The following is a 12,660-nucleotide window of genomic DNA, read 5'->3' on the forward strand; positions in this document are numbered from 1 at the left end:
CTTCAAATGATAACATAACCTGTTTCTTTTTCTATTTTGATCATCTAGCTGAACTGATCTGAAATCTTATCTATTCACTAACATTTTATGGATAAAAGAAGCTTATTTGGCTGTACCTTACTTACATGAGGTTACTATCATTCTATGTATCCAGGGCGTTCTCGTCATATTATTCTTTCCGAGTTTCATGTCTTCCATGAATAATTATAATAACAAATATTGCGAGGAAAGGAGTATCAGTTACTAAAGTTTACGGAAATATGAGTAGCTACATCGCCCGATGAAGGAATGAAGAGGGAAATATTAGCAATGCAAGCAAAATGGATCTTAAAACAATCTATATATGCTGGGCACAAGGTAGTTCCAGGTGTTTGTCCGTAACTGTTTTTTTTTTGGGTCGGGTGAGAAGTAGTGGGGGAGTGTCAACAGAATAGGGGCAGCAGCATCGGGACTGAGCCCTGGCCCCTGAGCCCTGCCGCCAGCGGACTGAGCGCGCGGTCCGAGACCAGTGCGGGTCGAACTGTTGTAAGAGTAGGAACTCGGGACCTCCTGCTATCCATACATATTGGTTTTTCTCGTTAGTTCACTCACCTCCGACTTGTGGCTTCGGCGATTTGTACTGTTGTTCATACACTTATTCGTGGAATCGTGGCTTACCAGCGATAAAAAGAAAAAAAAAAATCATAGGAGGAACTGACTGCATAATAGTTCTTTAGAAAATAGAGAAGAAAATATGTTGAAAGTGTACCGTGTCGCGTTGACTCGCTAAATTTCTGTTTATTTTAATTGGAATTAATGAGCCGTTGAGGATGACCCTGGGGAAATAGATCAGGTAAGTGAATTAGGGATTAGATTGTAATACTTGTGATGGTGATGCTATGAAGTGTGATCCGTTCAAGAAATTTTTGAATAGTGTAAAGTCGCATTTAGGGTAGTGTGCACTCTTGGCCCAATTTGTGACATAGGTCTAGGTATTCGATTTTCGTTTATCCTGATCGTACAAAATTACGATGGCAACAGAAACCTCTCGGTGCATCTCTTTGATAATATGATATTTTCTAGTTGGATAGTAGGCTTTAGCGTTTGGTGTAGAATCTAGTTCAGTAGGTCATCGGCCTGCGAAATCAGCTTTGGTTTTTCAGTTAGACCCATGCTATCTGACTTTAAAAAGTAGCCTTTAAGCATTTCTGGATTTTACTCAATGCATTTAGGATGTTTATCATATTATTTTGTGTTGCTTCTGCAGGCAAAATTTAAGACCTAGTTTCACTCGTTATTTTGAGTGGTGCCATGGTGCTGCCCAGAGCTTAAGTGAATTTCAAGGTCTACTTATGCCTACATTTATCTTCACCATTTCATTTTGGAATCTTGACTTTTCACGCGTAGGTTTATAAGATTTAGACATGATTTCTGTGCTTTTGCTCAAATAACCTCCCTCCATGTATTTCGGATAGGTCTCTTTCAAACGAAGTTTTACACCGCTGTGCTTCGCGCTGTAGAAAATGCCGTTAAAATGATTAGATGAAGTGTGGCTTAAAATACAAATGTAAAATGTTTATCTATACGATGGTATTAAGATCTGCGCATACTCAGCTATTGTAATAATTTACTTGGAACATGTATACATACATAATACATACATACATACATACATACATACATATATAAATATATATACGTGTGTGTTTGTGCGTGTGTGTGTGGATGTATTTATTCCTTTACACAGTCGCTCTGTAGGCCCATGCAGAGCATTCGTCGGATATTGCACTTGATATCTAGTTATTGATGAATGTCACGTTGACGGGCGCGCTCAGTCTACGGAAGCTCTTAAGATTAATGGAAATCGATGTTGTAAGGTTACGTAAATGACAGAGAAATCGGGTTTGATTATCTCAGCGTTGATGAGTTTTCCGGACTCTGGTCATATTGATTGGAAACTCATCCTGGGGAGGGAGGGAGATGGAGATGCGGTATATTGTGTACCTGAATGTCTATTGAATGATCCCTTCACTCCCTCCCCCCGAAAAAGTAGAAACAAAAGCTAGGGTACAGAATGGAGCGCATGCCTATGCCACTCTCAGCTCTTCCATTTCTTGGGGACCGTCAGTCTGATCTGTATTAGGGAAAAATAGGGCACTTAGAAGTAGGAGAAAATATTGGTAAAAGTGAGGCTGTAACCCAACTAAAGCCGTAGTCAACTTATGTAAATAATGATTTCTTTGAATCTCACAGTGCGTGATATTTCTGCGAATTTTCATATTCAAGAGATATTTCAATACAGAAACATTCATATGGTTTTTTCATATTCCAACCAACAAACATACAAACCAGGGCAAAACAGCCTGTTTAAAAGGAAATGGTATGCTTAGAATGTACCTGTTTTCAAATTAAATTATGAATAGAATTTTATTATTGTTTTAACGAACAGAAACAACAGCGAAGACAAATTTTGTTAATCAACAGACCTAAGGAAACGAACTAATATAAACCAACCTTTGGTCATATCTAAGCCTTGATTTGACAAGTAGAATAAGGAAGAATGGCATGAAAAGAGAGCTTTAACTTCGAAAGGAGCGACAGATCGATCCTCCTCTCAAAGGATGGAAAATTGTAAAGGTCCGGGAAAGCGAGGCTGGAGGAAAGTACTAATATAAACCGACACCGAACCATGCAGTTGCCCAGAAATATAAAAGCTATCGTTTCAAGCATCAGATTGTTTTATTATTTTTAGATGGGCTTTGCTAAAATGAATACAGGAGAGAGAGAGAGATGTGTCACTTCATTGATCAAGATCATCACAAAAGTCTTACTAACTTCAAAACTTCCGATGTGTTGTTCAGAGTTTCGTGCGGGATCGGATTCTCAAAGCAAATGCGGCTTTGCTTGTTGTAGCTTTGGAGACAGCTTATTTCAAGATAACGTGTCGAAGTTTGTGTGTTGTCCCCAGTTCATTTGAAATTTGTTTGCAAATTTTAGAGCAGGCTTTGTCATTACAGTCAGTTCAGTTTTTTTTAGCATTAATTCATAATTATTTGGTTGTAAGGATGTCGGAGTTCAAAAGATTATCGGCTTATTTGTCTCATTTTCTCGCAAAGAAATAACGGTTGTCTTGTGTCGCCATTTAAATATTGTGGAATTTAGTATTGATTTGTCATATTTTGTTGTTTATATAGTGGTCATAATGATATTATGGATCACCATCTTTTGTACTAAAGTCATTATTATTTGTTTATTATCATTATTGGCAAAATATTAGGCAGTTCAAATTCGAAGACAAATCTGCGTTTTATAGATTTGCTGTTTTAGATGATAATGCTAATAATCTACCATAAAACTTACATATCCAAATACGATGTTGTTTTCTGTGTAACAAGTTATTCTACGGACAACATGCTTAACTTTTCGACTTCACACCGTCCAGTGCTACGCCTTTATATTCAGTAGGCAGTGAACAAATACCTATACAGTTGTACTGCGCGATCATTTGTGTCGTTGGAAATTAATTTAGTTCAGACATTCAGGGATTCAACTGACCCCCTTAAAGCTCCGGGCGATTTACATGCCGTGTGCTGTCAATATTTCCCCAGTTCTGGATAATTGCATGAGTGCCGTTTATCGTTTATCACAGCATGCAAACCATTGCCTATCCATTGGTCGTTTATGGGTGTTCATATTTCCGGGAGTTGGTGCTTTCGGTTGACTAGGTTAACACAATTGCGTATATTCTTTGGATGTTTGTACCTGTAAACTTATACACTATTAGATGTGCATGCACATTTTATGTGGCTATGACATTACTAACTTTGGTAAAGAGAGCAAAAATTGACATTTTTATAGAGATGAGAAACCCAAGCATAAACAAAATCCAAGGACAGTAGCACTCACACACGTGTATGTATGTGTAACTATATATATATATATATATATATATATATATATATATAAAATATATAGTACATATATATTATAGATATATATCATATATATATTATATATATATATATATATATATATATAGAAAATTATAATATTATATATATATATATATGTATATAATATAATATATATATATATATATATTTATATATATACATATATATATATAATATAATAATATATATATAAATATTAAATATATATATATATATATATATATATTATATATATGTATATATATATATTAATATATTATTTATATATATTTATATATATATATATATATATATATATATATATATATATTATTTATACATACACAGACATATATACACGTGTGTGCTAAAGTCTTAGTGACTTATTTTGATTTATCGTAGATCTACTTAGTAAGGGAGTCAGTTATTGTACACACACACACACACACCATATTTATATATGTATATATATGTATTATATATGTGTGTGTGTATATAATCAGTATGAACTATTTCAAAACTTGCGGAGAAGTTATTTTGTTGATGTCGGTCTATCTCACGCTCCGGGTCGATTTTCCTGCGGTTTAGCAGACGATCATTCTTCCTCATTTCTCTTTTATGCTTTAATAAAACAGTTTCCATGTTAATATAAATAAAATTTGTGCAAATAAAAGCGTTTCCAGACCAAACTTTCTATCAAGGAGATTAAGAGGTGCTACTTTTGCTTGTTATCTTACGCTTCACTACTCACGAAGGTGTCGTTTATTAATATAATTTGTCGACCACACTATAGAATTGAGTGTATAGGTAGGTTTACACCTACGCACTTTTGAGTTGCGGGCTGTTACGGCGAGGGACCGCAAGAAACCACCAGAAAATTGACGCGGTGGGGAAAAAAAAGGACCGTTATTGGGCGGCGTGGCGCGGACCCGTGCGGTGTGTTACGGGCATGTCATGACGTGTTGTTGCGGTGTCTAGCGGAGTGTTAGGCGTTGGTGTGGTTTTAAGGTCGTTGTTGCTATGCCAGGGCACACGCTCTTGCGGCTTTGTTACTCCATGTAGCGGTGTGTTGCGGGTGGCTTTCGGTGTTGCGGAGTAATAATAACATAATTCATAATAATGAGACATATGAGAAGGAAATGATGGACATAACAAAAATACTTATACTAAACAAACATGAAAAGCATAGAAAGTAAGAAAATGAACATGAAAAGCATAGAAAGTAAGAAAATGAACATGAAGCATAGATAAAAGCATGGACCATGAAAAGCAATAGTAAGAAAATGAACATGAAAAGCATAGAATGTAAGAAAATCGACATGAAAAGCATAGAAAGTAAGAAAATGAACATGAAAAACATAGAATGTAAGACAATGAACATGAAAAGCATAGAAAGTAAGAAAATGAACATGAAAAGCATAGAATGAAAGAAAATGAACATGAAAAGCACAGACTGTAAGAAAATGAACATGAAAAGTATAGAATGTAGGAAAATGAAATTGGGACTTGGTGTATACCATAACATTTTCAACTACAAATATATATTATCAACTGAGGTCAATATGTCTTTAGTCTGTTACTGATTTTTCATTGTTCCCCTGTTAATAACCATGTCCAGTCAATGTTAATTATTGTTTCATTATCATATTTGATCATGTTCTCAATATTATATTATTGTTCTTTACCTTGTATGTTCTTGTATCATTTGATGGCCATATTTATTTCATGTTACATTTCATTTTATAGTTCAAGTTATTTTCCGAGTTCTATTTATTTCATATTTCATATATCATATTTCATGTTAGATTTCCTGTTATATTTCTTCATGTTATTATTCTCTATGGCCATGCTTTTTCATTTTTTAATTTAATTTCACCCAATCATATCATCAAATATATTGTCATGACATATAAATTAAGCGTCAGTAAGGAAAATGTAAATGCAAGTCAGTATTTCAACATATTTATTACAAAAAGAAACATTATGAATGATATAAAATGTACAAAATGATTTAATATTAGGAAAATAACTAAAAAATCATATATTATTAAAAAAATAAAGTTCTATTTATTTATACATTGTCGACAGGCTGTCAGAGCGCGAATGATGCCCCTATGGTCTGGCCGGCCCCTTTTATACTCCCCAAAATGCGCGGCAACCTCCATCCAATCGACCTATGTTTTTGTCAAAATTAAGAGATGGTTGTGGAATTATTGATATTCATTGTAAAGCGAAGTCAGTCATGTTTAGTACATTTCTAAAATGTTTAAAAGATCGTGGTTTTGGTTACCAAATGATTATTTATTATTGTAAAGTCAGAGCAACCTACCTTATAGAAAATGAATGCCAACGTCAGGATTGCACTATTTTTACACCTAGTTTTTATGAAAGTATGATAAAAATATTACGAAGTGCTAATAAGATGACCTCTTATCCACAGATAAAAACGAAAGTGGTATATGAACATTTAATGAAAAACAGTGAATATGTTTCAAATATTGAAAAATTGTATCCACTATTAAACTGGAAACTAATTTGGGAACATGTAAATAATAAGTACATAGAAAATAGAAGTAGAGAAATTTTGTTTAAGTATGTTCATGAAGTTTGAAGTACAAATGATAGGCTAGCCATGATGAAAATAAAAGATGTTAAGGAATGCGGTTGTGGATGCATAGAAACTGATATGCATATGGTATATTTCTGTCCTTTGGTTAAGAATTTGTTGTCCTGGGTATTCGAATTGCTTAGAAAATGTTGTAAATTAAAAACTAATAGCAGGTTAAGGATTTTAAAACTAGATTTTGAAGCAAACTCAAAAAGGGATGAAAATACAGCAATGGTAATAATAGCAGATTTTATTTCAAGTATATGGATGGCAAGATATTTGGGGATAAGTACTGACCAGCAATTATTAAATGTATAAAGAATAGACTGTTAAATACATTTAATGTATATATCATAGGATTTAAGTCTAATGTTAACAAAATTTTCATGAATCAGTATGTTTCTAATTTAAAAACATATTTAGAAAAATACTAAATTGTAATATTTTTATATTATACATAGATCTTATAATGTATATACAAAATTGTAAAATATAATTTTGTAAAAGTAATATTTCTTGATAAAAGAAAAAAAAAGTATTGAGTTTCACCTTTAAAAAAAAAAAAAATCTACCTAGGGAGAAACCGTAACACGCCGCATGCTCCGCAACATGTGCGCGCCATTTATTAATCGTGTATGAAGGCGCCGTAAGGGCACCGCAAGGCTCCATAACATCACGCCATAACACTCCCTCGCGGGTGGTACGACGTCATACCACATCGCACCACGTGGGGTGTGGTGTGGTGTGGCATGGCACCATGCGGGTTCTTGCATCTTTTGTTGCGGGGCCGCGCCACACTGCTTATGGCTTCATGCGACTTCATCAACCCGCCAGACGCCGCGCAAAAATTTGAAATGATTTAAAATCTGGGCGACGTCGTGCGGCTTTAATGGTCTTCGCCTGCCCCTGCCAGCGAGGTGGCGCGCTTTTGGTGCATTTATAGTGCAGTTTCTTGTGGTCCCACGCCGTAACAGACCACACCACAAAAGTGCGTAGGTGTAATCCAGTCTTGAATAATACTTTGACTTCGCAGGGGTGCGGTAAGGAGGGTTGAATGGGAGGGAGGTGGCGGTTGTGGGTAGTACTAAAGACGTGATCGGTATGGTCTTGTCCTGCCACCTCTGTGGCCGCGAGTTCGATTCTTTGGCATTCCATTGAGGTGTAAGATATGTTTATTTCTGGTGATAGAAGTTCACTCTCGATTTGGTTCAGAAGTCACGTAAAGCCGTTGGTCCCGTTGCTGAATAACCACTGGTTCCATGCAACGTAAAAGCACCATACAAACAAACAAACGAAAGGAGCTTCTGCCATGTTTAGTACTATTACTTAGTACTTGCACCTGGGGGTGGGTTACGCGTAGGTAACAGGCCAAAGTAGCAACGACATTAATTTCATAAATACACATGTTGGTTTTTCGTTTTTTATTTTTTTATTTAGTAAAGCATAGACTACTGTTGGTGTGTAATTACCGAAGCTGGTGGACATTTAGTAAAGCGATAAATAATTTTGCTTTTTCTTTTTCTTAACTCGTCAGAATTGTGACTTCCTGGCTCCTACTGTCAAGAGACATTTGTAATCTATCACTTCAACAGCAGTCGTCGCATGCGCAAAATGACAGTATTTTTAGTAGAGTCATGAGCCAATAACAAAGTTCTTATACAAATTTGGAATTTTTCTCATGAGCTTCCTTCATCTTCCTATAATATAGTAATGCCTTTAAGTACCACATCACCCATTTCGCTGTGTTATACTCATTATTCTTTTTGTGACTGATTAGCGTTATATTTGGTCGTGACATCTACACGTATACGGGTTAGAACGTTAACTGTTTATATAAATAAATAAAGGTATACATTTACTCACTCTTATAAGCCTATATTTACTAAACGGAATTTAATTATATACGTATAAGCTGAAATGAATTAGGTTACACGCTTGCATTTATACTTTCCAAATGGAAATACGTATATGTTAGAATGGTTTATTTTTTTTTATTTTTATTTTTTTTTTTTAGAGAATTCGGTCAAATGATAAATGGCTACTAAACTACTTACTTACGAGATATAATCAGGAGTCTGTCATGGAGGCTCACCGTTTCTCCCGACTGAATAGTACAGTCATGCTCAAATCTGAGGCTACATGATTCTTTTTGTATCGTCCAAAATCTCAGACTCAGCTTAACAATGCCAAGTAGTGTTAAAATTTTTTATTCTTTCTTTTCCAGTTCCAATGCCTTACATGTCGACGAGTTTGCGAATTCACAGCTAGCACTATTTGCCCTATGGTTATATGAATATGATCCGTTTTAGGCACTGGTATAATTCGTAACCTGTGTGATTTGGACTGATTTTTTTTATTGCTTTGCTCATAGCACAGTGTATTGTGATAAGGTTAGTGTTGCCGTCAGTCCGTCAATGACAGAGTGCTTAACATGCTTCTTGGGCTGGTCAACGTGACCACCTCAGCAGCATTATAACAGTAGACCATATTAACTCAACAGTCACAAAAAACATCTTCAAAACAGGAATATGAATGACAAAAAGTTTTTTTTAAAAGTTCAAGTTTGAGGCTGTGGTCAAGCTGCCTGTATGCTGCAAAAGCATTTATAGGCCTAAAAATATAATCTAAGGCTAAGCCTTCTGAGATGTAATCTGTTACTATAGACTTTATTTGTAGAGATCACCTGTTGTTAGATGTTGATTTTAGTTATATATATGGAGAAGATGGCTATTAATCGAAATATCTATTAGTATTAATGTCAAGGCCTATGGAACACATGTTTTTAACTGGTTTAAAATATTATTTTCTTAAAAGTTTTTGCTTGTGATTTGTGTATAATTTGTTCATTCATGAGGTAACTTGAAGTGGAAGACTGTGTAGATGACTTCACCTGCTCTCTGGCCAGAAATTGTCGATATAGAGATGTGAATGCTAGGTGTAATTTATGTATAGTAAGTAAAGAAATCTAACACACCCTGTCCTAGGAATAATTGCATAGGCAAATATTTGCTAGTATGCCATAATTTTTGAAGTGGTTAAGTAATGTAACTTAAATAATTTTATTTTTATGAAAGTCCAAATATTCCTCTAACAAATATAAAATTATTGGTTTCAAGATAATTTAATTGTCGCCACTCATTGTAGACCTATGTTACACCAGTATGTTCTTGCTGCACCTCCACTATAATGGTTTCATTACACATGCTCTGCTCAACCGTTGATATTGGTGGATGCATTCTACTTTTGTATTGACTTATTTGAAATTTTTCAGCGCTCAGGTGTAAAAACAATAAAATTTCAAATTTTATGGTTGCATTGGAAACAATGTTAAAGTTATGACAAATTTTTCCGTTTTGTTATTTGACATTTGACCCAAAGTTTTGGAAATGTTTCGTAATCTTTTTTCCGAAATTTGGCTCCACGTAGTATTTTCTTATAGTTTTGAAATATATAACGGATTTCATTCTTGTGAAACATATTATGGCCTTCTTGTATGCTATAATTGTGTTTTTGCATTGAAATGATAAATAAATATGGAGCATGTTAAGTTGCCAGTTTGTGAATTTTAAACGAAATCCTAAGCAATCTTGTTGCATCACTTAAGAGCATAGCTGTACTAAGCTCTCGTGATAACAGGGATTTACTGCATTTAAGGAGACCTAAATATTAGGGACATATTGCTCACATTAGTTAAAAGTTATGCGCCATTGTTCTCCTTTAAGAGAAAATAATATTTTTAATTACGTTGCTTTGGAAGTGTTAACACTGAATACTGCTCGTCGGATGGTTGGAGTTCCCTCCAATTCGTCTTGATTCTATAGTAAGTTTAATTTCATCTGTCCATTCTCGGGTGAAGATGTGGCACATGTGCATGGTTAGCACGTGACAGGCTGACAACAAACGTTTCCGAGATCGTTGGCTCATTGTGATAAGTAACAAACCATTTCTCCAATAACGTATTTGAATGATTATATAAACAAAGAAACCTCGCCCCTTCTGATATAAACTCGTTGGTTTGTATTCATAATATAGCAACACATGCACATGAAAGAAGAAATTCTATGAGAAACAATTTACTCGAATCTAGCACAAACGAACTATGAGCTTTCAGTAATTATGGTTTATCGCATTAGTATAACGTAGAGTCGTAGACCTATGCTGAAAAACTGCTCTAATTACGAGATTTTCGTATCATTCAAACTTTATTGTATGTACAGTTTCAATGCATACATGTAAAAAAAAAAAAACTTCAATATACCAACGAAGCGATGCGTATGCTATTGATTTGCCAAGCATTTTATATTACTGTCCTCTTCTTTCAAGCATACATTCATTCCTTTGCGGTGAAATTACTTTTTATTGTAACCTTTAATTATTCATTCTGATTATCGTTCCAATGCTCAAAAAAAAAAAAAAAATGTATGCCTAGACTAGCCTTTTATTCCGTGTGTGCTTGGAGGTCATCAGCGCTCAGGATGACTGGAACCGATTTTATACTTTTGCTGCATAAATTATTTAGCTAAATATTCCCGAGAGTGTCCAAGCTGTGAGCTGTTATAATTATTTGTATGCTTAAGAAAAAAATATAAATATGCAGAGTATTCTGAAAAAAGCTACAATACCATTGCTTTCATGCCATGTTATAGCTGAAATACCCCGCCCTCCAGCCAATACGTATAGTAGTGGTTGTTCCAGTCACATCCCCTACGATCTAGGCAGCCTCATAGATAACAATATTTCTTGCCCATTTCGCATATTAACCTATTCATATCATTCACATGCAAGAAATGATTGAAATACCTCTTATCCGCGTTGCATAGTCAGAATTATTTTCATGTACTACCTATAATGAGATAAGAAGTAATTGTTTAATGTACACCATTCGTTTCCGTTTGATCTGGTTAGACTATGTGTAACTAACTGATTATTCGTGCGCTTATATTGTTATATTATCAATATAAATCGACATGTTTATGATCTAAATAAGGTGAGGGGGTTTTGTATATATAAGCATTCATATGTATTACTGAAGAAACATTTAGTATCTTTATCACAGTAAACCTGCGATATCGGAAACATTGACTTCAGCCAATCGAGATATGTATCTTGCCATATCTACTCAAAACCTACGTGAGTGAGTGGACAGAAGAAATGAAACCGGCTGTGGTGTCGTTGTAGCAGAAGACCAGTTTTCCCGCCTATGTTACGTCACACTTTCAAAACAAGGAATGGAACGTAACTTTATATTTCTGTATTTTCGCTTATTTGGGAAGTAAGCCCACAAACTACTTTGTTGTTGTTATTGGTGTTGGGGGCGGGGTAGGAAAGCCCTAAAGAAAAGCCAAAAAAGCCCGAAAAAGGTTTCTCGCATCAAGTTAAAGATACAGGAATTTTAGGATTGGACATTTATGGTTTATTTATTAGCATGAAAATGTAAAAAATAAATAATGTGCATGTTAAAAAGTACAGAATTTTTGTCTAGCAAAACAGAGCGTATTAATTTTAATTTTCGTTGATGAAACAAGGCTCTATTAGACCGTAGATTTTAGCAAGTTTTAATTTATGTTAAAAGATACGAAAATAATGATTACAACTCATGAGTGAGAGTAAAATCTTGCGCACATCACGAGGAAGCTTGAGGTCGGATCAAACCTTGTTCATTAGACCGAGTAATCTGTTCTAATTGTAAATCGAGACATAAAGTAAACCAAATGTTTTAATGGCTTCCTTACATTGCGTTGTACAAGTTTGTTCTCAAACCTTTTTTCAAGTGAAGATATCACCTTGCTTTTCAAAAGTCAGGCAAAATTTCCATCCCCTATTAAGTAAATAAAATCTGTGAAAACACTGCCTTTTTCAGACGTCTCCTCCTTATGGTCTAAAGTTCTGCGCTGCCAGTACGTAAAGAAAAAGGAAGAAAAGAAGCGGAATCACTGTATAAAGACAGTTTATATCATTATATTTATTCTGTGTGTCAGCACTATTGTAAGGGGAAATAAACACCGTGTCAATACTTGCCATCGTCCTACCCAGGATTGGCCTCTCTTACCAAGTTCAAAAATGCAGATTGTAGCCTCAATCCTTATATATTACTATCATGTCTGACAGGTCTTTCATAATACAGAATCACGGGATGCATCA

At 34.8% G+C, this 12,660-nt stretch overlaps 1 protein-coding gene across 4 annotated transcripts in view; it reads left to right on the forward strand.

The window, feature by feature from the left end:
• Window positions 1-509: 509 nt before the first annotated feature.
• Window positions 510-12,660, forward strand: part of LOC135196939 (anoctamin-7-like) — a 694,520-nt gene continuing 682,369 nt past the window's right edge. For all 4 annotated transcript variants that reach the window (XM_064223781.1, XM_064223782.1, XM_064223783.1 and 1 more), the window contains exon 1: window positions 510-832. The gene's annotated coding sequence lies outside the window, so the exon portion shown is untranslated. The remainder of the gene's footprint in view (window positions 833-12,660) is intronic.

The sequence above is a fragment of the Macrobrachium nipponense genome, chromosome 18, assembly GCF_015104395.2.
Source record: "Macrobrachium nipponense isolate FS-2020 chromosome 18, ASM1510439v2, whole genome shotgun sequence".
Lineage (NCBI taxonomy): Eukaryota > Metazoa > Arthropoda > Malacostraca > Decapoda > Palaemonidae > Macrobrachium > Macrobrachium nipponense.